The 24,108-nt window shown below is 35.4% G+C and overlaps 1 long non-coding RNA gene across 2 annotated transcripts in view; it reads right to left on the reverse strand.

The window, feature by feature from the left end:
- LOC123573624 (uncharacterized) overlaps positions 1–15,125 on the reverse strand; it is a 253,019-nt gene extending 237,894 nt beyond the window's left edge. Inside the window, exons 1-2 of one of the 2 annotated variants that reach the window (XR_010586987.2) lie at positions 15,051–15,125; positions 11,050–11,112 (exon numbers count right to left, since the gene is read on the reverse strand). This is a non-coding gene — a long non-coding RNA (uncharacterized lncRNA). The remainder of the gene's footprint in view (positions 1–11,049; positions 11,113–15,050) is intronic. The other variant, XR_010586988.2, reaches the window with a different exon arrangement.
- Positions 15,126–24,108: the final 8,983 nt, after the last annotated feature.

Raw genomic sequence — 24,108 nt, forward strand, 5'->3', positions numbered from 1 at the left:
GGTGAGAGAAATCTAGTAGCATGCTTATGGCTACCCTAGTCCAAGCTTTAATGGCCCAGTCCATTTCACCAAGCAGTGATTTGGCCCATATCCCTCTTTGGTAATCATCTGTTTATTGTTCTGAAATGTCCTTTAATGCAGCAGATATAAATACAGTTACAGATGTCATTGGAGATATTGCTGTGGGTATATCAGTAATTTTTTCTGTTTATTTGCCTGATTGATTGGCATTCTCCTTTCCCTCTACAAAAGATAGTGACCAATGCTCACAATTAAATGAGGTCTTAGAGATACTATGCCTTCCTCTAAGAAGCCTGAACACTTCTTTTCTCACCTCCTAAGTCATATACATACAAAAGTTTGATCTGTTTGTTCTCTAACCTATACTTTTGTGCAATGAATTTTAATAAATATAATCTAAAATTTAAAAATGAGTGAAAATGAAAAGAAAGTTGTTTTAATAAAAATTGGGTTGACTGGGAGGGTAGAGGCAGAAGTATCACTTGAGGCCTGGAGTTCAAGACCAGCCTGGGCAACACCGAATCTCTACACACACACACACAAAAAAAAATGGGTTGAATAACTTCAAGAGTCTAAATAAAGATGAATAATTTTTCAAACACTATTGAGTTAAACTGGTAAGAAGAAAAAACCATAAAATATTGCTGAAAAATAATAAAAATCTAGGGAATCCTGTATCAGATTGTTTCATAGTATATAAAGTTATACCCTACCTTAATAACACAAAACTGTAATTTCAAGATCATGTTTCATTGGTATTTCTTATGTGTGGAAAATAAAATGGAACTCTAGTCAGAAGGCTTTTATACTCAAAGAAAAGGTTTTGTCCCTACATAAAAGATCTGCAATAAAAATCAGTTAAAATAAAATATTTACAATATATATGCATTAAACATTTTATCATTTTCCACTTTGATTTTTTTTTTTAATAAACTACTTCAGAAAATAAGGCTTTACCATATTTTTATATCTCCACATTTATGTATATATTTATAGATATATCTATGGGACCTAATTGAGGTAAAGATGGCACAGGAAACAGTCAAAACATGATTTGCCTTTAGCAACATGTAAATACCCAAATACAGGGAGATATGTTAATCAGATCCCTCTTCAAGAAATAACTCCGTGCCCAGAAACGAGGACTATTGTTGGCTAAACAAACACTAGAAGTTAGTTATTTAGGGTCTGCCTCAGTTTTAGAGCCAAGGTCACATTCTTCTCAAGGTGGCCCCTAGCTAATGACTGGATGAGGTGGTGATACAAAAGTCTAGGCATTTAAGCCTAACTACTCCACATTATGATGATTTTATGACAGAGCTGCCCAACAGGCAGGCAGAAACTTTAATAGGTCTATATCCTAGTCTGATGACTCATCCTATACAATCCTGCTGTCTTTCCTTTTCTTTCACAGGTGTTAGACCCAACCCTTTTGCACTCCAAACTCCATTTTAGAGTATACTTCCTGGAAAACCAAACAGGTACAACAAATAATGGCATAACTAACAAACAGAATATTCCACACATGAATATATTGGCTTAATTTTTGCCAGGCATTCACCACTGACTGAGCCCATCACTGGAAAAAGGCAGTACTGTGACAGTGAGTCCGTGACAATAAAGGAACAACATAACTGACTTCCCACAAAAGCAGTCTGAGTCTAGAAAATATTCCTTGGATGCCGACCTCAATGGATTGCCTGGGGTCTAGTGCTAATATTCAAACTATGTGGAATATTGTATATACCATGTCCTGCCAGATGATTTTCAGGAAACCAGCCAAATTTTCTATCCAAGTAGAAAAGATCAGTTTCATATACTCCATGAGAAGGATCTGCAACCATTTCCTTCATATTGAGTAGAAAAATGCTGGTAGTTTTAGTTGAACAAGATGAGATCCTAATCAATATTTAACACCACAAGTTTGGCCAAACTGTGCCAGCCAATCTGATACACATTTAAAACACTGTGTTATATAAATGGCATTTGGTAGGTGCTCCAAAGTACTTTTCCCCTTTCCTTGTCAATTCTGAATAGTAATGATTCAATATAAGTTTAAATATTTGCATCACGACCCCCAGAAGAGAAAGAAATAAGACCCAACCATGGGAAAAAGGGTGCTTAGACTCTGCCAAGGATTAAGTCAGACATGGTTACTGAGAGGAAAAGACAGTATACACATTCTGATTTACTTTTCTCTCTCTCCTGGGCCTCTTCACACCTTGGCCAGGAAAAAGCCGAAAAGCAGAACTCAACAATTTATGTAACACTGTGGAATTGATGGAAGGCAGGTATGATATATTAGTATAGCATAGGGCCTCCAGATTGAACGAGAATCTGGCTTCTTCTCTGGTTTCTCATACAGAGAATAGCTTGGATTGCCAAAGAAATTAAATTTGAAGCTTAAAAAATGTACATGTAAAATATCCACCAATGATACTAAACTTCTTAGTAGTAAATCTCTTACTCAGTGAGAACTTGGGTGCACGGATTATGCCCAAGAGATCTCTTTTAGAAATGTCCTTTGGAACCAGATAATCAGTTATTTTCATCCAAACTTTTTACATTAAAACCTCATACTGAGATTAAAATTTAAAACAAAAATTGAGACAAGGACTTCCTACTGTTACAGTAATCACTAAAAAAGGAGATATTTAAGAAATTGAATAAGGGTGTTTCATGATTTATGATTTTACTCGGTAACTGTGTGACATTTTGAAAATCCTAAAACAAATGGTCCTCTGTATATAATCTTGAGTCAGCTATTGTAAAATGCATTTAAAAGTAAGAACCTAAAATCAGGTAAAGCCTAATATTTACACTAAAGCTAAAACACAAGAGCAAAAATCAAGGAAAGAACTTCAGGACTCTCCCAGAAAGTCCTTCCATCTTCTGCTCACTGCCTGATTCCAAACGCTTTCCCAGATTTGTAGGGATTTGTTACAACAGCACCCCATATCCAGTACCAAAATCTGCATCAATCTATATCAATTACTGCATAACAAATTACCCTAGCAAACATTTATTGTCTCACAGTCTCTACGGGTCTGTAATTCAGGAGCAGCTTAGCTTGGTGGATCTGGCTCAGTGTCTTTCACCTGGTTGCACTCAAGATGTTGACTTAGGGATACAGTAAACTGAAGGCCTGACTGGGGCTGATGGAGCCACTTCCAAGACAGCTCACTCACACAACCCTTAGCAAGAGGCTTCAGTTCTCCTCTGTGGGCCTCCCCATAGGGCTGCTCGGGTGTCTTCGTGACATGGCTGTTGGCTGGTTTTCACCACGGGGAGTGATTCCAGAGAAGAGGAATCAAGGAGAAAGCCACATGCCTTTTAGTCTTGAATGTTACACACTATCACTTCCATCATTTGCTGCTCATTAAAAATGAACCACCAAAGCCAGCCCACTCTTGGGGTGGGGAGGACAGCATAGAAAATTAAGCTCCACTGTTTGAAGGAAATTTACAAACAGACTTTAAAACCACAAGTGCCTCCAAGGGAGTATTAGGTTTAAAACACCAAATTATAAATTACTCTTATTGATGTCATTCTTATCTTGACCATGGATCAGTACCAGGTTATCAAAATAATCCTGGATATAAAGTTAGTATTCTCCCAGACCATCTGCAAATTAAACCTATCCTTACCCAAAACACAATGACATAGTACCATGCCCCAGTTTAGAATGATTATAATTTTTAAATGAAATATTGAGAATACTAATTGTGTGCAACGATGCAGAGCGATATGAACTCTCATACATTGTTGGTAGAAATGCAAAATAGTGTAGTCACTTATGAGAACAGTTGGGCAGTTCCTTATAAATTTAAACATGCATTACCAACCAGATGACTCAACAATGCTATTAAATACCCAAATAAAATGAAAACTTATGTTCACACAAAACTTGTATGTAGGTGCTAATTTAAAAATAATCTTTATTTATATGATCTTCAAAATCTGGAAACAACTTATACATGTTTACACTGGTGAATAAAAAAAATAAACTGTGGTACATCTATATAATGGAATACCACTCATGAATATAAGTGGATTAAATACTGATACATCCAACATTAATGAATCTCAAATGCATTACTAAGTGGAAGAAGCCAACTCAAAAATACATACACTATGTGACTGAATTTATATGACACTCTGAAAAAGGGAAAACTATAGTGACAGAAAACAGATAATCAGAGGAAGAGTTAACTACAAAGGGAAACAGCGGATCTGGGGGGATGATAAAACTATATCTGTATCTTGGGCATCCAAATCGGTAAAGAGAAAGTCAAACTGTCACTGTTTGCTGATGATATAATCATATATCTAGAAAACCTAAAGACTCATCCAAAAACCTCCTAAAACTAGTAAATGAATTCAGCAGTTTCAGGATACCAAATTAATGTACACAAATCAGCAGTTCTGCTATATACTAACAGTGACCATGCTGAGAATCAAATCAAGAACTCAATCCCTTTCACAATAGCTGTAAAAAAATTAAAATAAAATACTTAGGAATATACCTAATTGAGGAAATGAAAGACCTCTAAAAAAAAAAAAAAAAAAAAAACTACAAAAAACTGATGAAACAATTCGTAGACGATACAAACAAATGGAAACACATGCCATGCTCATGGATAGGTAGAATCAATATTGTGAAAATGACTACATTGCCAAAAGCAATCTACAAATTCAATGCAATTCCCATCAAAATACCAGCATCGTTCTTCACAGAACTAGCAAAAACAATCCTAAAATAATTATGGTACCAAAAAAATACAAAAAACAAAAAACAAAACAAGCCCGCACAGCCAAAGTAAGACTAAGCAAAAAGAACAAATCTGGAGGCATCACACTACTGGACTTCAAACTATAACGCTATGGTCACCAAAACAGGATGGTACTGGTATAAAAATGGGCACACAGGCCAAGGGAACAGAATAGAGAACCCAGAGATAAACACAAATACTTACAGCCAACTGATCTTCAACAAAGCAAACAAAAACATAAAGTGTGGAAAGGGCACCCTATTCAACAAATGGTGATGGGATAATTGGCAAGCCACATGTAGAAGAATGAAACTGGATCGTCATCTCTCACGTTATACAAAAATCAACTAAAGATGGATCAAAGACTTAAATCTAAGACCTGAAACCATAAATATCCTAGAAAATAACATCAGAAAAACGCTTCTTGATATTGGCTTAGGCAAAAACTTCATAACCAAGAACCCAAAAGCAAATGTAACAAAAACAAAGATAAATACTTGGGACTTAATTAAACTAAAAGACTTCTGCATAGCAAAAGAAATAATCAGCAGAGTTAACAGACAACCCATAGAGTGGGAGAAAATCTTCACAATCTATGCATCTGACAAAGGACTAATGTCCAGAATCTACAAAGAATTCGAACAAATTAGCAAGAAAAAAAAGCAAATAATCTCATCAAAAAGTGGTCTAAGGTCATGAATAGACAATTCTCAAAAGAAAATATACAAATGGCCAACAAGCATATGGGAAAACGCTCAATATTGCTATCAGGGAAATGCAAATAAAAACCACAATGAGAAACCACCTCACTCCTGCAAAAATGGCCATAATCAAAAAATAAAAAAATAATAGATATTGGCAGGGATGTGGTGAAAACGGAGTATTTTTACAAAGTTGATGGGAATGTAAGCTAGTACAACCACTATGGAAAACAGTGTGGTGATTCCTTAAATAACTAAAGGTAGATCCACCATTTGATCCAGCAATCCCACTACTAGGTATCTACCCAGGGAAAAGAAGTCATTAGATGAAAAATATACTTGCACACACATATGTATAGCAGCACAATTTGCAATTGCAAAAATGTGGAAACAGCCCAAATGCCCATCAATCAATGCGTGGATAAACAAAATGTGTGTGTGTGTGTGTGTGTGTGTGTGTGTATACACACACATACCCCACCCCCACTGAGCAGCAGAGAGCACCCTGGATGGATTTGGAGACTATTATTCTAAGTAAAATAACTCAGGAATGGAAAACCAAACATCGCATGTTCTCAATCATATGTGGGAACTAACTTATGAGCACCAAAGGTATAAGAATGATACATTAGAGTTTGGGGACCTGGGGGAAAGAGTAGGGGTCGAGGGATAAAAGACTACACATTGGGTACAATGTACACTGCTCAGTGATGGGTGTACTGAAATCTCAAAAATCACCACTAAATAACTTATTCATGTAACTACCACCTGTTCCAAAAAAACCTATTGAAATAATTTTTTTTTTTGAGACAGAGTCTCACTCTATTGCCAGGCTGGAGTGTAGTGGTGTGATCTCAGCTCACTGCAACCTCCACCTCCCAGGTTCAAGCCATTCTCCTGCTCCAGCCTCCTGAGTAGCTGGGATTACAGGCACGCACCACCACACCCAGCTAATTTTTGTATTTTTTGTACAGACGGGGTTTCACCATGTTGACCAGGATGGTCTTGATCCCTTGACCCCAAAGTGCTGGGATTACAGGTGTGAGCCACCGCACCCTAAAATTTTTTTTAAAACTATATATCTTGATTATAGAAATGCTTATGTGAGTTTGTGTTTGTCAAAACTTTCAGAACCATATGCTTAAAAGGATAAATTATACTGTATGTAAATTGTACCTTAGAGAAATGAAAAAAATCTAATCAGTTATTTTACTTTTCATATATAAGCAATTGTGTCATGCACACTCTAAAACCCACATGCAGATCTATGTTAAATGGCAGCTATGGACAGAGCCTGAACATCAGCCGATTCATATTTGTTCTCATCTCTTGCCTCTCCCAACCCAAATGGCCTTTTCTCAACCATCAATGTGAGAATCTGCATTGGTTGCATGAGGTGTCAGTAAACAACCCTTAGGCCTCTGCTTAGCTTATGCAAAATTCTAGCCCATCACTTTTAATCAGTTATCAATTAAGGAAATATAAAAGTATAATACCACAGCAACCAGAGTCAAAAAATTGTATCATCATTCAAAGAATAAGGGAGAATCACCTCTAAAATGGCTACTCCTTGCTCCCAAAAATTAACCACAGCTATTGATGAAAACTAGACCAACTCCACAGGAAAACCACAAAATTGGCAACTTAAAAAGATTAATATGCCTGCCGGAACAACTTTTAATCATGGTCCCTCAAGAACTCAAGGCCAAAGCTAACATACCATCTCTCCTCAGCAAAAACTTCATCCTCGTTTACATACACCACTATGGCATCTTCCAGAGGCAGAGGCCACACTTGTCCCTAATAAACGAATAAACCACAAAGCAGTTCACATTGAAGCATAGAATCTAATTATCTAAAATTCAAAAATGCCAACAGGAAGAGAAAAATATATCCACTCAAATAACCTGTAAGTGATTATACTTCAGCAAAGAGAAATGAAGTTTCCAGCAATTGTTTTAGCCCAAGACAGTGTGGCTGGAAACTTGGATGTAGATAGTAGTATGAAATATAAGAAAAATAATGTTTCCCTTTGCCATGACAGCCTTCTTTCTAGCTCCTGGCCAAGATTGGTAAACTAAACCTTGCTGTCAGATTTTCTTGTCAATCCATCTCCAGAATTTCCTCCTAAGACTGGATATCCTACTCATCCTGGAGTTTCATATCTTGTGTAGACTCAATGACCTCTTCAAGCTTGTCTCTCCTAATTTCATGAGATTTGACACAGATATTTCAAAAATGTGTTTCTGATCATTAATGTAAGATTTTTTTTCTCATAGTCATATCTAAATAGTGACCTATTGCCTCTCATTTGAATTGATTCATAGAATGTATTCATTTTAGTCACTATTCTCATTGATCTTCCTCTGGCCTAGGTCTTGCGCTGCCTAGATATTTTGAATCTCATTAATTAGAATGTAATATGGTTTTTATAGAAACCATACCACTACCTTAAGACAATCAAACATACTTCTTAGATTAGGATAACAGGATTCAAGCCTTTACACAAAGAGGCATTTTAACTCTCTTTGACATGTTTCCAAAAATGATGTCTCAAGGAAGTCTTTCTTTTCAGTATTTTTAATCCACTTTATTGAATTATAATTTATATATAATTCACCAGTTTTAAATGTATAATTCCATGAGCTTTGACAAACCTATACTCTCATATAATAGCCACCAAAATCAAGATATAGAACATTTTCATCACCCAAAAGCATGTCCTTATGCCTCTTTACAGTCAGATCCTCTCCCCACAGGCTCATTACCTGGCAATTCCCAATTCTCTGTCACTGTAGTTTTGCCTTTCTAAAATATCATGTATGTAAATTCACATTATCTGGTCTTTTGTACCTGGCTTATTTCACATAGAATAAATGTTTTGAAGTTTATGTTGTGTGTATCAATGGTTTGTTTCATTTTGTTGTTGAGTATTCTACTGTATGAATATACCAATATTTGTATATCTATTCACCCATTGATTGACATTTGGGTTATTACAACTGTAAAGCTGTTATAAATAAGGCTGCTAAAAATGTTTGCATAAGAGCTTTTGCATTGGTATAAATTGTCATTTCTCTGGAGTGAATATCTAAGAGGAGAATTTTCAGATCATATGATAAGTATAACCATATTAACTTAAGCATTCTAGTTGATGTGTAGAGAAAGAGAGGATCAAAAGCAATTAAAATGAAAGAATATTTCAAAAGATACAAGAGAATATGGAATAACACGGTTATAAAAGCCAGGGAAAGAGTGATTAATGGATGGAAACTGGAGTTTCAATATTAAAACTTCAGAAATTGAAAAAAAAATAAAAATGAGAACATTTCATCTTGATGATACTCAAGGTAGGCAGAGTCAAATTAAAAGTGGAAATGTTTAATTATCAAACAGAAAGCAGTAGCAATAGTATCACATTGACATAAATTTACTTGAAGGTTTCAAGCGATCCTCCCACCATAGCCTCCTGAGTAGCTGGAACTACAGGTGGGTGCCGCCACACCAAGCTAATTTTTATTTTGTTTTGTATAGATAAAGTATCCCTATGCTATGTGCTTATATGAGAGTAATGAGAAGCTCAAAAAAAGTTTATAATCTTGCATGAAATTGATTACAGTTAGGTAAAAGGCATACAGCTCCGCCATTCTCTGCCAACCAATTAGAAGATAGTAATTTCTGCCTAGATACAGAGTTTCAAGTATGCAGACATTTTACTACAAGCAGAACATCTAAAATAGGAAAAGGAGTTGCAGTAAAATACCATAAAAGAAATGTTTTATGGTATTAAGAAAATGTGGCACATATACACCATGGAATACTATGCAGCCATAAAAAAGGATGAGTTTGAGTCCTTTGTAGGGACTTGGATGAAGCTGGAATCCATCATTCTTAGCAAACTATCACAAGAACAGAAAACCAAACACCGCATGTTCTCACTCATAGGTGGGAACTGAACAATGAGATCACTCAGACTCAGGAAGGGGAACATCACACACCGGGGCCTATCATGGGGAGGGGGGAGGGGGGAGGGATTGCACTGGGAGTTATACCTGATGTAAATGACGAGTTGATGGGTGCAGCACAGCAACATGGCACAAGTATACATATGTAACAACCTGCACGTTATGCACATGTACCCTACAACTTAAAGTATAATAATAATAAATAAATTTAAAAAAAAAAAATGTTTTAAATCAGAGTGCTTTAACATTCACATTTCCACAAAACAAATCTACCCTTAAAACATTGTCACTAAGTACAATAAACAAAACTTCTAACTCGATACTTTTATTAAACCTGTAGTATTTTTATTACTTTTCAAATATTAATACTATAAATACATATGTTGCTGAACTCTCATATTATTTGTCATAATTTAATTCCCTTGAGTTTCCCTAGGTAGTGTATTATTTTAATTAAAATTAATTAAAAATTAGTTCACCCCAAATAAATGTTACATTATTTTAAAAAACCTTCTGACTAATCTTAGCTTGGTTTTCCACAAATTTTACAGACATAAAAAATAAAGATACAATTAAAACATAATTACAGATAGTCTCTAAATTTTAAAAATCAAATACGTAATTGTGTATGCAAAAAGTAGAATTCACATTTGTTCTTTAACCATTTGTGAATGTATTTCAAATAAATCTACTTCTATACTTCTGTTCAGACCTCTCTATGGTCCATTAAGTCAAGCATGTTCAGTAATAGGGAGTAAAGTGAGTTCTTTGGTAAGTGGTACCACAATCCCACACTTCATACAGTTTTCTTCAACCATCTCCCCTTTGCTATTGTCAAACCCATACTCCAAGCATATCTGGATTTTTTTTTTTTTTTGGTACAAGGTCTTGCTCTGTTCCCCAGGATAGAGTGTGGTGGCATAATCATAGCTCACTGCAACCCTGAATTCCTGGGCTCAAGTGATCTTCCCACCTCAGCCTCCTGAGTAGCTGGGACTAAAGGCATGTGCCACTACACTTGGTTAATTTTTAATTTTTTTTGTAGAAATAGAGTCTTGCTCTGTTATATTTTTATATGGGAGTAATGAGAAACTCAAAAACATTTATAATCTTGCATGAAATTGATTACAGTTAAACAAAAGTCATACAGCTTTAAGGTGGTCAAACCAAAGAAATAGTTCACCTTCAGTACCTACTTCCTAGTTTCCTGTACTGACTATTCTTATAAACACTACCATACTTCACAACATATGATTGGGTAGAGAAAAAAAATTCAATAGAATTGATAGAAACCCATTAGAACTAATAATAAAGTTTAAGAACATCACTGAATACAAGATTATAAAATAATAATTTTATTCCTAAACACAACAAATAAAACATTTAATACTACAATAGCCACTATGTCAGAACTGGTTTGGGTGAAAGTAATAGAAACACAAACAACCGTGACAAACAAATAAAGGCTTATTTTTCTCACTTGGCAGGAAACTTGGAAAAAAAAAAGTTACGTACTTCAGCTGCTCTACGATCTCAGCAAGTATCTAAAGGCTTTTTTTTCCACCTGACTGCCATGTTTTTTATACTCACAGTTTTGTCATTTCATATTCACAGAATAGTTGAAGTAGCTCCAAGAAATATGTTTTCACACCTCTATTACAAGAAGGAAGGAAGAGAAAAGAACAGCACAGTAACATACCTGTCTCTTTTACCAGGAAAAAAAAAAAATCTTAATAATCACCTCATAAGAACTTCTTAAACGTCATTGGCCAGAACTAAGTCATATGGCCACCTCTGGTTGCAGAGGAGATTGAAAATTGCTACTAGATTAGCCAACACACAAAGTCTGCAACAGACACTTCTTAAAAACCCATAAAAAAATAAGATACCTAGCAATAGATTTAATAAAGGATATGCAACAACTTAATGGAGAAAATAATAATTTATTGAAAGACATAAAAGAAGACAAATATATGGAGTGACATATTCAGAAATAGAAAAACATCAATATTGCAAAGGCAGCAATTATCCCTTAATTAACATATGAATCAATGAAATTCCAATCAAAATCCCAACTTCTTATAGAAATTCAGTTTGTCATAAATTTCACTAACTTTAGTTACATCTGATCGCCTCTAGAGATGGATGGAGTGGAAAAGGGAGGATAGTGAGTTTTGGGCTATATCTATAATATTTAATTTCCCTAAAAAAAAGGACAGGTAGCATAAGTGAGAAATATTTTACATTGTGTTAAGCCAGGTGATTTGGGGGTGCTTTGTTAATTCAGCATCAGCTAGTCTTACTAATACAGACTGAAAGACATAAAGATTATGGGTAAGTAGATTATAAATTAAAATTAAGATGTAAAAGTGCAAACCAACTCTCATATGAATCAAATATGAGTCCATCTTTAAGCGGAAAACACCTTGTAATATACTATACAAAAATATCTCCATTTTATGTTACCCAAATCTTCATTAAAATGGGTTTTCCACTATGCAATAATTAACCCACAGAAGCTATGGATTGGTTGAAAAACAAGCAACATGCTATTCCTATCAAACTGCCAATGACATTCTGCACAGAACTAGAAAAAATCTATCTTAAAATTCATATGGAACCAAAAAAGAGCCTGAATAACCAAGACAATGCTAAGCAAAAGAACAAGGCTGGAGGCATCATGTTACCCAACTTCAAATTATACTACAGGGCTACAGTAACCAAAACAGCATGGTACTGGTACAAATACAGGCACACAGATCAATGGAACAAAATAGGGGGCCCAGAAATTAGGCTGCATACCTACAACCATCTAATCTTCGACAAAGCTGACAAAAAAACAAGCAATGGGGAAAAGACTCCCAAGCCAATAATTGGTGCTGGGATAACTGGCTAGACATATGCAAAAGATTGAAGCTGGATCTCTTTCTTATACCATATACAAAAATAAACTCAAGATGGATTAAAGACTTAAATAAGAAACCCAAAACTATAAAGACCCTGGAAGACAACCTAGGCAATACTATCTTAGATACAGGTGTGGGCAAAGATTTCATGACAAAGACACCAGAAGCAAAAATTGATAAGTGGTATTTAATTAAACTAAAGAGCTAACGCACAGCAAAAGAAACTATCAACAAACAGACAACCTAGAGAATGGGAGAAAATTTTTGCAAATTGTTTATCAGACAAAGGTTTAATAGCCACCATCTATACGCAACTTAAACAAATTTACAGGAGAAAAACAAACAACCCCATTAAAAAGTGGGAAAAGGACATGAACAGACAAACTCAAAATAAGACATACATGTGCAATAAGCATATGAAAAAAGCTCAATATCACTGATAATTAAAGAAAGGCAAATCAAAACCACAATTAGATGCTATTTCACACCAGTCAGAATGACTATTATTAAAAAGTCAAAAAATAACAAATGCTGGTGAGGTTGTGGAGAAAGGAAACACTAAACACTGTTAGTGGGAGTGTAAATTAGTTCAACCATTATGGAAAGCAGTATGGTGTTTCCTCAAAGAGCTAAACAAAGATGTACCATTCAACCCAGAAATTCCATTACTGAGAATATACCCAGAGGAATATAAAGCATTTTACCATAAAGACACATGCACACATCATGTTCATTGCAGCACCAGTCCCAATAACAAAGGTACAGAATCAACCTAAAGGCCCATCAATGAGAGACTGGGTAAAGAAAATATGGTACATATACATGATGGAATACTATGTAGCCATAAAAAAAGAATGAGATTGTGTCTTTTGTGGGAACACTGATGGATGTAAAAGTGCAAGCCAACTCTCATATGAAACAAATATGACTCCATCAATAAAATGGAAAGCAAGGTAATAAGCATATTACCTTGTAATACACTATACAGAAATATCTCCATTTTATCAGCTACTCAAATCTAACTGATAGGAGGCTATTATCCTTAGCAAAATAACACAAGAACAGAAAATCAAATGCCATATGTTCTCACTCCTAAGTGTGAGCTAAATGATGAAAACTTATGAACCCAAAGAAGGAAACAGCAGACACCAGGGTCTACTTGAGGGGGCAGAGTAGGAAGAGGGAGAGGAGCAGAAAAGATAACTATTGGATACTGAGCTTAATACCTGGGTGATGAAATAATTTGTACAACAAATCCCCATGATATGAGTTAACCTACGCAACAAACCTTCACATGTACTCTCAAACCTAAAATAAAAGTTAAAAGCAACATGCAATCACAATATAAGATTAGATTACATTCATGATTAATAAGCCAAACACATAAGAAGATCTTACAGAAAACAAGATGGTGGCAGAGAGCAGGATGGAATGCAGCATAGCAGAGTTCAAAGTTTACCTTCCCTTGGAGTGGGGGTGAGAAACAGCAGAGCAGTAGCTGTCAGCAACAGTATGTGCACAAGGTAGGTCTTAGTGATTCTGAGAAACTGGGTGCTTGCTATGCCGTCACCATTTACCACTCCAAAATAATTTACACTATCTCTTTAATCCCATTTGTTTCCCTAGAAGCAAATAATAGAATTTTGGGTTCTTGCACTAAACAACATCCTCATCTGTGGGAGAAAATAGAGCTATTACCCAAGGATCCTTGACAAATATCCCTGCTTCAAGCTTTCCCACAAAGCCCACTTATCCTTAGTCCGCCCCCAGACTCAGTACCTCAAATGGGTAGTTTTAATGTGAATTTAGTGTGAATCTATACAAAAATGAATCTATTTTTCTCAGATTATCTTTAAGGTCATCTTTAACTTCTTAGCAACATAGTCAAGTAGTAAGGCTGGAAAGTGGTATAGGATAAGGAATAACCCGAGTATAAAAATGGCCTATGAACAAAGTAAGTAAAGCAAACAGAGGGATTGATGTAGACTAAAATCAGATCACAAGCCACCTGTAAGAGAAAGAAAGAAAGAAGCAACACTAGGAATAAACACCTAGCGGTGGATGAGCCCAGGTAAGCAAGCAAAGAAACATATAAGGTAGTTCTATGTGACTGCATTGCTTGACAAATCCTATAATATATTTAACCTAAGTAGTGATCAAATCATTGAACATGTAAAGAAAAACGCATTCCACTCCTCCTCATTTAATACAATGATGAAAAAGTAAGTATATATATTCCAGGTGAGGGGGCAGGGCATTGGCATAATCACTCTGGGAGTCAATTACACATTGTGCATCAAAACTTTTTTAGATGCTCATACATTTCCACCTAGAAATCCTGTTTCCATTATCTTTATCATAAGGAAATAATAAAGCACAAAATCATTGCAATTTATAAAAGGAAAATATTGTATGTAGCCTAAACAACTAACAAGATAACATATTAATAATGAAACTTCCATACAGTACAATTCTTGAAACTACCAAAAATATGTAAGTGAAGACTATTGGAGAATTAGAAGTCGTCCATGACATTTTATTAAATGAAAAGGTAGATTATAAATTAGTATATGTAGTATCATCTCAATTTTGTAAAACACATATATACATTTACGTTCATACCCAAACAAGTAGATACACGCCTATTTAAACTGAATAGCACACACATTTGCAAAAGTCACCCACCTCTGGATGATCTCGGCAATCTTATTTAGGCTTTTCTTTCAAGCAGGACACACCAAGTTTCCCAAAGAATGTACTAGAAAAGTCCCAAGTTGCTGTTTCTTGTTTTCCTCAGTGAAGCACTCCAGCTGAGGGGAAGGACTACAATGCTGAGGTCACAGAGAGACACCACCCTGTGGTTGGAGTGGGGCTATAGTTTGTGGAGAAAGAAAGAGGTGATAGGAGAGACTAGCAGAAGATAAGAAAGATGATTAGAGAAGATTTTAAGAAGTTTTGTACTGTGGTATGCTCTTCTGTCACCTCATGAGAATTTCAGTAAATGCTGCAGCACTCTACAATACTTTTAGATTTGGCTTTGTGGTGAGACTTGAGGAAAATGTTCCTTATTGAATTTGTTGATTTGTTTTGATGGAACTTTTTGGAGATGCAACGAAGTACTGAGCCTGACCTTAGGAGGAATATTTTGAATTCAGATGGAAGAAGACCAAGCCAGGCCCACGTGGCAAGCCAAATCCCTGGGCAGCAATTCAAAGAGGAGAAAGAACATACAGAGTATAAAGTATAACTAACTAAGCAAAATACTTGCATTACTATCCAAGCCATGGTAGATCAAGCAGTAAGAGCTCACACAAAAGGTGATAGAAAGCAGACACCCAAACAAGGAAAGGCACTTGGCATTGGTGATAGCCAAAACAGATGTCAGGAACTAAGTCACTGGGAAACTTAAGTTCAAGGTAATAACCCACTTAAGCATAAGGTAAGAACTTCCACACCATAGAACTACAGTGTTAACCAGGAACCCATTCCCTGGAGAGTACAGAATACACAACAGGAGCCAAATAGTTTCAGGTGAGATTTTAAAAAGAAAACTAAATCATTTAGACACTGGAGTGCCAAAAACAGAGGACATTTACTCAAACCTAAGCCAATGAGTTGTTTTTATAGTTATAATTAGGTTCCTCTGACTTATACAAGGATTGAACCTATAATGTAAATTAGAGCTAAGACTAAAACTGAAAAGGAGTAGGATAATAGCAGATTTAGAAAAATGTGAGTTTTGGAAGCCAGACAAATTATTACACTTCTCATTTATCATGAAATTTTAAAACCAAAAAACTTTACTCAAAAGGTCAAACTCCATTTCAAAAATAAACTGAGTAAGAAAACAAATAAATTGCCAATTATCAAGATTCTGAAGTGCTCCTACAATTTCATGCTAACCAGAACAGCATTTACATCTATAAAAATAACAAGACTTTGCTTTGCCCCTCACCCCAAGGAATATTGACTTCTGAAATATAGGGACTAGGGAAGTTAACCAAGCCTCATACAAACCCCAGACATGGCTGCAGACATCACAAGAACTCTCCTACTGAAAAACAGAAAAAAGAAAGACTGGTTTAGATAACAGCAACGTTGAAAGACAACACCTCACCGATAATCTTATACCTGTTTTATCCAAAATGTACTCCAAGAAAACTATGGAGAAAAGAAAAACGTCATTGTGTCTTGTTGATACAAATTCAAAATGCAATTATGCCCTGCATTCTGTATCTGATTTCTTGGGAAATCTAGAACTGAGAAAATGCATCTCAACCTACTAGAATGGCTATTCAATACTATGATGACAGCCGGTGCACTAAAATAGAAAAAAGAAGCTCATAGGCCTTACATTTTCCCATATTTGAATAACAGTATGAGTCTTTGCATGTCATTGTGTAACAACATATACAGCTGTATGTTCTGTAATGGGATATTGGCTCTATAAGAAGATGCACTAACTGCAAGTACAAACTGTGCAAAATTAATTAAACCGTCTGAATTTATAGAGATTTTAATCTGATAATGAAAAACTGACAGTGATAAAGAGAAACTAAGATAAAGTGAAGACTCCAGCATAACCCTTATGAAATTGATTAATAATTGCAGGGTCAAAAAGGTCACCATGTTGCTGTGCAGGTACATCTATGACACAAGTCACAGAATGAAGCCATATATAAACTATGTATTATCTAAAAAGGGAATTTTATATCATGTGAGAATAGGAACTAGGTCTGATGTATCACTGTGCACCCAGTCCTGACATCAAGCGAGTGCTCACAAATTTTGTACTGAGGAAATAGATTAATGCAAGAATGAATAGATCAGGCTCTGAGCAGAAATGCATTAAGATGTGAACAGGAGCAATCTGAATAGTAAGCCTACTAGCAACTCACTCTAAGGGCACTCGTTCAGACACCAAAACCCGCTGTAACGGAAAAATGCATCCCTCTACCCCAGTGACACACTCCTTGACTATTGCAGTCTTGCTTCAGATTCTGGAAGAACAGTGCCCTGTATGTGGCCTAAGCTGGGCATCAGTAGGAAAATGGGTGAAACTAGAATCAATCCAAGATGACAATGATATTAGCCACCACTTAGAACATGCATAAGGTACTGTCACAACCACTTTACAGTCTTTACTCATTTACTCTTCACAAAATACTTTGAGGTATATATTATTATTCTCATGTTACAGATGAGACTGAGACTCATAAAGTTGCAGCTACTTATCCAACATCATAAGTAGCTAATAAAAAATAAGACTGGAATTTGAACAAGGTCTGTCTACTCACAAAGACTTCTTTCTATTACAACACTGTCTGGAATGATACAGAGTAGCTCCTACCTTCCAGCAGTTCCAAGAGACTCATTTCATTCAGTCCCTTCAGGTTGATCCCAACCCTCAAAACCAATGAACTATAGTAGGGTCATGGCGGCCACCCTGGAATAGGATCCCTAGTGACACATCCAGACTTTGTCATCAAACACATTTCATGTGTGTGAGATGATTTTTATAACTAATTGACATTTTCTGCAATCTGGAGAGAAACTCACGAGGAGAAAAAAAAAAGTGTGCTGCAGGGGTCGGGGGAGTGGGTAGGTAGGAGAGGAAACTAAGGAAAATAAGAGGGCAAGGGTACAAAGGGAACAGGAGAACCAGAGGCCAAGACAGACACCAGATTATTATTTGAAAGCTGTTACTCTGCTAAATGAAACCTGAGACTCTAGGGTCTTTGAAAAGTATACGTGAAGAAATGAGAAACGTTTGCCAATACACCCAGTAAAAATAAGCAGCTACAACAGTGTAGCCCATTGTTTGGAACCTTCTTTAGGCTACTTACTAAATTTAAACATGACAGCCAGTTTTATACATTTTTTCCACTGCTTTTTTATTTCTGTTTTTTAATGCAGGTTGAAATTGGAACTTCCTCTGTTCCTTTTCTCCAACTTCCAAATAAGTCCTAATAACAGATTTCCTCAGACCCTACATCATCCACGATGCTTACACATGCCCAGCTGTTTCTAAAGGTCTTTGGCCCACTTTTTGTTTTCTGATGATCTCTTTATGACTTTATTTTGTCCTGTCATTACTTTCTTTACCTGAAGGAAGCTATATTTAAGCAGTTTGTCTAGAGGTGTTTATGTTTTCCACAGTTAAATTAGAATGCTATGAACTCCAAAACTAAGGCTTCAGCATGACATTAGTTTGGTATAGTTTTAATTTTGACTTTCAAATCACTTTACTTAACTGTTTGTCTACCCATCTTGGACCAAGTGGTTGACCCTGTCAGCCCTACCCTGGCTGGCATACTGGATTTCCTCACCACCTCTCCCCTGCCATAACCACTCTGTGCATAACATCATGCAGCATTAATGTTGTATTTACTATTCATTAAGTGCCAACCACTGGGCAAGGTGCCATTCCACAATAATGGATAAACTCCATAATCTCTTTTCTTCCCTCATGTACCCAGACTAAAGAGCATTCTCTAAGAGTTAAGAAAATGGGTCAATGCTTTCCACCACAGATGCACTGTCCAGTGTAAGTTGGGTTCTTAAGTATGTTTGGAGGTTAATTCTTTCATTCATATCCATCAATACTTGCTCAGTCTCTACCATGTGCCACGCATAATTCTACTCACTAGAAATGTGATGGATAAATGAATGAAGCAAATCCCTGCCGTGATGAAGCTTACAATTTATGAAGAAGACAAAAATACATAACATATGTCAAGTAGTAACAAGCATTATGAAGGAAAGTAAAGCTGGGATTCATCTATATTTGCTCCGTGAAACATTCCCTTTGGGAGTTCTTCCCATCCTTTTCTCTTCTATCATCCCTGCAATCCTACATGCAGTTCCTTACATCTCTGTAGATTATGTTTCCTTCAGTTTTACAGATACAGATACAAGAGGCAAGTCATCATTTATTCTCTTGACTCCTCTACATCTCAAAATATCTCTGTATCTTCACTCATTGTAGCAAGAAGAATGCTGTCAGTTGCAAGTAAAAGTAAACCCAACCCAAGCTGGCTGATATAATGGAAAAATATTGGCTTATATCGCTGAAAATTCTAGAAGCAGTCAGCCTTTGGGCACATGGCACAAGTTCCAGTTCTTTTTATTTTCTCCATTCTGCTCTTTTCTCTGTGTGTCATCCTCAAGCTAGCTTCCCTTGGTTGAAAGCTAGCTGCCAGCAGCATGCTCACATCCTGGGAGTGTGTGTCCCTTTTATAGCACCATAGAAAACCCTAAACACCATTCTAGCTGAACCACCACTGAGACTATCACCAGGAAATGCCATGGGTTGACTGGATTGAGTCTGAACCCACCAATGGAGCAAGGAAGACGGGAACCAAACCCCAACCAAAGCTGGGATCAGTTCCACCAACCAGCATGGCTGTAGCATGGTAGCATAAATAATAAGGAGATCACCATGATGTCCCTGTACTTATTTTTTTCTCCATATCATACTCCTGGAGAAGCAGAATCCCTCCTCCTTGCTAAGACAATTCTTCTCTCCCACATTTGTTCCTACCTGTATTCTGGAAACTTGCTTTCCTCTCTTTTGGATGTTCTTGCCTTCTGACTGTGCTTTTCCCTCTGTCTACAAACACACTTACGGTTTACCCTTATTCTGTGAAATCTTGCCACAAAACTAGCCTTTCTCAAGTAATTCTTTCTCTATTGTCCAATACAAAATATTGTGAAAAAGAAATCTGGACTCTACTTCCACTTTCTAATAACCAGTATAGGTCCAGATTTTGTGGAGATGCATGGGGTGGCATGGTTAAAAGAATACAAAACTATGAAAACAGAATTAAGTTGTAAATGAGTATTTAATTTAGAAAGGAAATCACAGTAATTTATAAATTTTAAAAAACTGACATCAAACATTCCAAAATACAATATTTTTTATAACTGCCTGACCCACCCATATATTATCTTACCAATTTTTGACTGCATAACATTTGATCATATGACAATGATTTTTATAATCTTATTTTCCATAGAGAGAATATCTATAAAGCTAAATCTGTCATCCTATAGCATTTTTGGTCAATATTTGTTTATCATTGATAGGTGGGAAAATTTTCTTTCCATTTTATAATTCTTAATATGAAAGTCATGTAAATTTTAAGATCATCAAATTTGAGAAAGACTCGTTTCTTTCATATGTGAGCAATTAAATATCAGGGAAATTCAAATCTTCTTCTACAAGAAATAATTTCAAATCATCTTTAAACTGACTACACATTTTAATCTGTTTATTGGTGATGCCTGTTGTGATACCATGAGTTCTATATCCTCTTCTTTGTTCTATATCCTCTTCTTTGGTGACAGTATATTGTGTCAAGTCAGCAATACTTTTAAATCTTACTGGAATGTGTTTGTATGATGCATTATCTCTTCATTAATTAGATTATCAACTAACCCAAGAGAGTGCATTTATTACTTGCATTCAAAATTTCGCTCTTCACATTGATAAACTATTGTATTTGTTATGATCCAAACACTTTTTTGTTATAATTCACTTCTCAATCTTAAAATAATTTCTGTTAGTTTCAATGCCCACCTTTATTACTTTTGTTTCATAGTCTATTAACTTTTGTCTTCACATTCTCTTGTTTAAGAAGTAAATTTAAACATGACAAAAGAGGGTCCACTTTACAAATGTCCTAACCAAGAGCCTATAAATTTTCACCTATTTTAGTGAAACATTCTTTTTCCAAAATAGAGTTAAAATTTTAGCTTTATGAACTTTTTCAATAACTCTTACATCTATTTTGCCCTTTGGTTTCTTTTGAAAGTCTCTGAAAATGTTTTTAAATTCCATTATACCCAGCTTGAAAGGCTTGGAACAGCATCTTGTTATACCTAAAAATCTAAATCAGCTTGAGTTGAAGCTATGTAATCTATGGGACACACCAGAAAACATGGAGCTATTGCAAGATATCTGAATAGTAAATTTTTCTTTTTTTTTTTTTTTTTTTTTTGAGACGGAGTCTCGCTCTGTCGCCCAGGCTGGAGTGCAGTAGCTGAATAGTAAATTTTTAAAAAAACAGTTCAGAAGCTATGGGCCAGCTTTTTCTCCAATAGGATTAAGAAACTGTGTTGCACACAACACACAGCCCATAAATGTATGATGTTTTTAAAGACTGCTTCTGCACTTCTGCTTTCGCCCTGGCTGTTCATTACAGCTATATTGTCATCGGATGGGTGTCATGACTGGTTACAATTGTCCAGAACTTGCTCCATTTTGTCAGATAAAGTAACAGATAGTTTTCAATTGGTGAAAAAAGTTATCCAGTTTTGTTTCTAGAAATTTGTGTTATAATTTGGTATAGAAACTATAATAATGGTATGGTATTTAATGTCTGCTTTATCTATTTTGCTTCCGTTATTTTATATACATTTTCTCTCATTGTATCAATTAATTCTTCAAAAATGTTTTGGATACATGTCACTTTTTTTCTTTTGAAATTTTTCCAAGTTGTCAAGGGAAAAAAGTCACATTGAATAATTAGTTTGATGATACCCATAACCTTTCCTTGATTTAAAGAATGCCACTTTTCATCATATCTGCTGAAGAAGAAATCTCTTTCCATTTAATTTTTAATAATCATAACTACTCATTTTAGTTCCTCAAAATAATGAGTGTTTGTTCTTGTCTACATCTTCAGACATTGTTCTAGTGCATTTTTATCTAGTTTGTGCAAAATTCAAGTAAACGTAACCTTCTTGTATTCTTATGTGTAGAATTTCATGACTTTTCCGATTTCTCAGTGTAGTTATGCAATTTGACTGAAAATTCTTTCGGGATCACAATTTTGAAAAAGCAAGCTGTATTTTATTAAATAGTATTGCATGAAATTATTGCTTAATATACCAAGAAAAAGTGAAAAATTGTAAGACTTATTAAAATGAATTCACCAACATGATGTTGATGCTGATCTTTGGGTATGCTCTGTTGACCATACAAATTGTGGTCTTCACTATTCTTTTCTTCTGCCCAATGCTGTGTTGTTTCCTGTTTCAAAGTATCCTGATTCTCAAAATCTTTAGTATATCTTCTGATAAATTTTTATTATCTATATTTTTTGACTCATTACTTCCTTATTGTTATGATTCAACCATCAGGGTATTTAGTTTTGATATTTTGAAGCTTCTGAGATTCTTTCTTTCAGTGTGCTTTTTTGGCTTCTACTAGGATATTTCTTTCTTATCATATTTGAATTTTGAAATAACCATTTTTCTGAAACAATTCTACAAAATAAATCTGAAATTAAGGGATACATAAAAGCAATTCAAATAAATGCTCACATTGCTGCTACATTGAATTGTGCTACATAATTGTGTAACCAAATTATTTTTCCACTATCTACTTTGATTGATGTGTATCATAAACTTTTGTCAGTATTTTAATACATCTCTTCAGTGACAATTACCAAGGAACAGTTGTAGTAATCGTAACTCAAGAAAAGCAAAATAATCAAGGGTTTAGATGACTTTAGGATGAGGATTTAGATCACCCATCAAGAAAACAAGCCAGATCAGCTACAGTCTGGGACAAGTATAAGGGAAATCCAAACTGAAAAGCAGAGGAGAAAAATGACAACTATTAATTGTGTCCTTGAGACAATCTTAGCAAAAACTAGTTTGTTTCTTTAATCATCTTTTTATATTTTTTATTTTTTGAGAGTCTTACTATATGTTGCCCTAACTGATCTCAAACTGTTTCTTTAATCATCTTTTTTTATTTTTTATTTTTTTGAGAAAGTCTTACTATATGTTGCCCAGACTGGTCTCAAACTCCTGAAATCAAGCCATCCTCGCTTTACTTTATCCCAGGAGTTATTTAAGTTTTCACTCAACTTTTTGAGTAGCTGGGATTACAGGTATATGCCACCAAACCCAGCTCACTAATTATCTTGACTCAGGATTTTTAGAGGATGGCAGCTGGCTATTGTTTTGAAGACGACTGAAATTTTACCTCTCCTTGTAGTAACAAATAAAGGTATCTTTTTCTCCCAAAGTGAAGGCCCTATATTATCATGTAGGAACTAAATATCATGGGAGAGCACATGTACACCTGTATCAGAAGGATTTATGTACAACCTCTGATAAATCCAGTTTCCAGGAACTTGCTACTTGCTCAGTTCAGTTTCTTGTATATCAATAAGTTCCCTTACCAAAAAATGAACAGAATTAATTTTTTAATTCTTTTTTAAATTTCTTTTTTTTTTTTTCTTTTTTTTTTTGGAGACGGAGTCTCACTCTGGCGCCTAGCATGTGTATTCTGTTTGAGAGACATTTCTTTGGAAGGAATAAAGAAAAAAAATAGCTTTATTGAGGTATAACTAACATGTAATACACAGTAAATATCTAATGTGTACAATTTGATAAGGATTTTGTTTTTGTTTTTGTTTTGAGACAGAGTCTCACTCTGTTGCCCAGGCTGGAATGCAGAGGCATGATACTGGCTCATTGCAACCTCCACCTCCTGGTTTCAGCCTCTCAAGTAGCTAGGATTACAGGTGTGTGCCACCATGCCCAGCTAATTTTTGTATTTTTAGTGATCCCACTCCCTGAGATCACACCACTCTCAGCCTTAAATTTCAACTTATATTTTAGATATAGCAAGTACATTGGTAGGTTTGTTACATGAGAATATTTTGTGATGCTGAGAAGTATGAATCCCACCACCCAGGCATGAGCCTCGTACCCAATAGGTAGT

This window comes from Macaca fascicularis, chromosome 5 (genome assembly GCF_037993035.2).
Source record: "Macaca fascicularis isolate 582-1 chromosome 5, T2T-MFA8v1.1".
Classification (NCBI taxonomy): domain Eukaryota; kingdom Metazoa; phylum Chordata; class Mammalia; order Primates; family Cercopithecidae; genus Macaca; species Macaca fascicularis.